This window comes from Salvelinus sp. IW2-2015, unplaced genomic scaffold (genome assembly GCF_002910315.2).
Source record: "Salvelinus sp. IW2-2015 unplaced genomic scaffold, ASM291031v2 Un_scaffold659, whole genome shotgun sequence".
Taxonomy (NCBI): domain Eukaryota; kingdom Metazoa; phylum Chordata; class Actinopteri; order Salmoniformes; family Salmonidae; genus Salvelinus; species Salvelinus sp. IW2-2015.
Genome location: NW_019942591.1, coordinates 1 through 4,290, shown reverse-complemented (window position 1 = coordinate 4,290; position 4,290 = coordinate 1). Strand labels below are relative to the sequence as shown.

General features: G+C 49.1%; 1 pseudogene; it reads right to left on the bottom strand.

Moving 5' to 3' along the window:
* Positions 1–2,389, bottom strand: part of LOC112068736 (rho-related GTP-binding protein RhoN-like) — a 28,015-nt pseudogene extending 25,626 nt beyond the window's left edge.
* Positions 2,390–4,290: the final 1,901 nt, after the last annotated feature.

Genomic DNA, 4,290 nt, shown 5'->3' with positions numbered 1-4,290 from the left:
CTGCCGAGGATCCGCTGGTTCTCTCTTATCTGTCGACTCTATCAACTGCTGAAGGACCGCTTAGCATCGTGACGTCTATCAACTGCTGAGACCGCTAGCTATCTGTTCCACTCTCCAACTGCCGAGGCCGTAGGCACCTGTCGACTCGATCTAACTGCTGTAGACCCGCTAGTCCATCGTCGATCTCTTACCTAACTGTTGAGACTCTCTCTCTCTCTCTCTCGATCTCCTTAGCATCTCCCTCTGTCCGATCTTCTCTCCCTCACAATTCCCCTGTGTCCGAGTTCCTCCCTACCCATCTTCTGCTAGCTCTTTCCTCCTCTCCCTCACCAATTCTTCATCTCTCTCTCCCCTCTCATACACTGCTATCCCTCTCTCTCGTCTCTCCTCACACACCTCCGCTCTCTTCTCCTCTCCCTTCCCTCCCTCTCTCCCTCCCCTCCCACACTCCCTCCCTCCTCTTTCTCTCTCTCTCTCAATATTTTTGTTTAGACTAAGTCATGCTGTGTTGCTTTCTAGTCACTCTCTCCCACTGCCTTTGTCTCACTATGGCTCTCTGTATATGACATGATTCTCCCTGGCGGAAACCTTCAATCTTCTTCCTTCTATTGCTGTTTTTCTCTCCCATCTCTCTCTCTGTCTTTCCTGCCCAGTTAGTGTCTAACCGGGGAACCAATTTTTCCCAATGAACTACTGTTTATTCCCCGTTTATCATGTAACCAATTCTTTGAGTTCTGTTTGCTACACAGTACTTAAGACTGCATTATGTCCAGGCCTTTGTTTAGACAGAATATGTATCCATGATTGATCGTCTATGCACAATACAAGCACACGCTTTGTCTGGGTTTGATCAAGCATAGCCTCCCTCACACCAGGAATGACGAGGAGCGATGAGTCACTACGAAGCGGTACGAGCTGGTTAGATAAGTCACACCAAATAACACCATTCAAACTGACAAGGGGCATTTAAAGACAGCCGGGAGAACAAAAGGCTTTGTGTTTCCCCACCTTCCTCCACTTAGACCTCTTAACGCCAACCGCGCTGATTCTAACGTCCCCTTTCCGACACCCAGCTTCACGTCACGTCTTGAGATAACTTCTCTGTCGTTGCTCTGGGCACGTGAAAGCAGAGTAGGGTCCACAGGGAAAGGAGGAGAGGGAAAGAGTGTATTTTATAATTGAGAAGACCTGGGAATATCCGATTTCACTCCCTGAAGAGATGATCTGTTGATCCGATTAGACAAAGGGCCAGTGGAGACAGGTTGTAAGGCAGGCCGCCCCCTCCCTGGTCCTTCACAGCACCTCAGAACAGTCCACAGCTGAGACACAGCTAAGGCACGGAGGGACAGAGGAGGGAGGTATACTGCAGACTGCAGGCATGGTGGTGGCCAGTGTTCGGTTGCTTCACAGACAGCCGGCCTTTAATTCCGTGATTACCATGGCCTAAATGGATTCATCTCTCTTCTCTCTCACACACAATCAAAAATCCCCCTCCTTAGATTCCCTTTCACCTGTAAAACGCCATGCATCACATCCTTTTATAGTCATCTCTTTTCTATCTCTCTCTGTCCTTGGCTGAGGGAAATTCATTAGTGCTGGAATACTTCTAAGAGTGGGATTATTTCCGTCCAAGGCTGTCTGTTGGATATTAAATAGGAATTGAAATAGGATTGTTCAGACATCTATCACGGTCACATAAAAGACAGCTTGTGAGAGGAAATGGACATCCTCTCCACTTCTATGTCCCCCTCTCCCGCCCCCACACCCATCCAAGTGCATCCCTATCATAGCCCTATCCATCTTTGGCCCACTCTGCAGGGTCCCTAGGGAGGGCTCGAGTGGAGATGATGGGCACAATTTCCCTCTCTCCTTTGAGTGCACTTCCACTCCCCCTGAAGACAGCAGAGAAAGAGAGTGATAGAGAGGGAGAGAGGAAGAGAGAGGAAGACGATGAGAAGAGAGAGAGAGAGAGAAGAAGAGAGATAGAGAGGAGAGAGAGTGAAGAGAGAGAGAGAAGAGAGAAAGAGAGAGAGAGAGAGTGCAAGAGATAGAGCAAGAGATAGAGAGGGAGCGAGCGAGAGCATCTGATCCTGTTTTTAAATAAAGCAATCCATAAATGATGGGAGCTGTGGAAGGGAAGTGGGAGAGGATGCGGGTTAGGGGGCCACAGGGGTAAGAGACAGGCCATATCCCTTTACGCTGAGAGAGGGTCTCATCCAGTGGAGGTGGTGGTAGCCAAGCGGCGGTGAGGGCGAGGGCCAGTCACCGTGCTGTTCAAAGTGCCGTGATCAAAGCTGTCGCCACGACAAGTTATGCCGCCGCTACGCTTGCCGCCCGGAGGGACAGGCCCGGAAACTCCATGTCCCAGATTTCCCCGTGTGAGCTGCATCCTGCCAGCCTGGGAGATCAACACTCATCCACTGCTGGCGGAGGATAACGAACAAGTGCTTCAGGAAAGTCTGAGAAAATGGGATGACACTCAGAAACTCCAAAGTAACCAACTGACTATTAACAGTTTCAGCCCATACTGTTACTGCTTGCCCTTTAGTTGACTCTATTTGGGATCACTAACGCTCCACTGTGGCACTGGAGTCATAGGATCATACAGCGGGTCACTGAAGACCAATGAGTTATAGAGGCATGCTTAGAATACACTTCCTGTGTATAGGTCTGTCTTTGGCTGTTTATTCTTGGCTGGCAAATGTCTAAATAATGTGTGTGAGTACTTGTGAGTATCTGGGAAAGAGATGGAGTGCGGGTGTGAAGTACAGTTTGTAAACAGTCTGTGTATGTGTGAGTAAGTGAACGTCTCCCACGGGATTGGAAATCCTTCCCTCAGGGCTAAAAACAAGCCTGTCCCATAACACATCACAAAGCCCAGAGGGCTAGAGGGGTGGTCCCAGAGGGGTGGTCCCAGAGGGATGGTCCCAGAGGGGTGGGCCCAGGGGTGGTCCCTGATCCGGGTGTATACCTCTCCTCCTTCTGTCCCTTCTCCCACTATTCACTGGCACGAAACACGATCCGCTCTTAGCTCTGAGAGCATTTTCTCCATCCTGCCCTCTCCGATTCACTCCCTCTCTATCTTTTTACATTTCACTTTGACATTTTGCTTCTGGATAGTCCCCAACAGTTGATAGGGTCGACAGATAGCCTAGCGGTCCCCAGCAGTTAATAGGGTCGACAGATAGCCTAGCGGTCCCCAACAGTTGATAGGGTCGACAGATAGCCTAGCGGTCCGCTCAGCAAAGTTGATAGAGTCACAGATTAGCCCTAGCGGTCCTCAGCAGTTTGATTAGGGTCGAACGATAGCCTAATCGGTCCCAGCAGTTGATAGAGTCGACAGATAGGCTAGCGTCCCCAGCAGTTGATAGGGTCGACAGATAGCCTAACGGTCCCCGCAGTTGATAGGGTGACAGATAGCCTGGCGGTCCTCACAGTATGAAGAGTCGACAAGATAGCCTAAGCGGTCCTCAGCAGTTGATAGAGTCGACAGATAGCCTAGCGGTCTCAGCAGGTTGATTAGAGTTGATAGATGGCTTGATACCTCACAACTGCACTATCATCAGTCCTCACTTCCTTCTTGAATTTGCAGAAACGTGTTGCTGTGCGTTTTGGTTGCTGGTCGTTTTGCTGTGGCGTTTTGTTGCCAAACTTTACTTTGCATAGCTGACAACTTTACGTTTTTTTTTCTTTTTATTACCGTTTAAATATTTATAGTTTTTCCATGCACAACTTTTTTTTCCCTCATTCAACTTTTTTCATCTCGGCGCTTTATTCTGGACTGGTTCGTCAGCACCTTTCAACAGCCGAAGTCTAAGTAGATACAATTAACATGATGTCTTCTAATGCATTCGCTGCTACTCAAGATAAATATACAGGAGAAATGATCGCCTTCTACGCGAGGATAGCTGTGCTGCAAAGCCCAGCTTACAGACGCAATCGTATAGGCAAGGTAATTTCAGTGTAGGAAAGAAGAACAGCGTCTGTGCCACCAGTAAAAGTACAGATAGTAACAGTTAGGTATAAATCCACCCCGCACTAGTCTCCCGCAGCTGACACTTTCTCATGGCTTCTGAGGGAAATGCTGTTGGGAAAATGCTCAACTGGTGTCGGTCTCATTTCAGCCGAAGAAACTTTCCAACCGGTTTTCCCATTAGGTACGCGAGTCGGAGTCTGAGGCGAGCTCTTTCTTGTCTCTACTCCCTCCCGTTACGGGAGGCGCGAAGGCTGCCCACCATTAGTCTCTGACACCACATTGGAAAACCTCTATCATTGGCGACAATCCATACC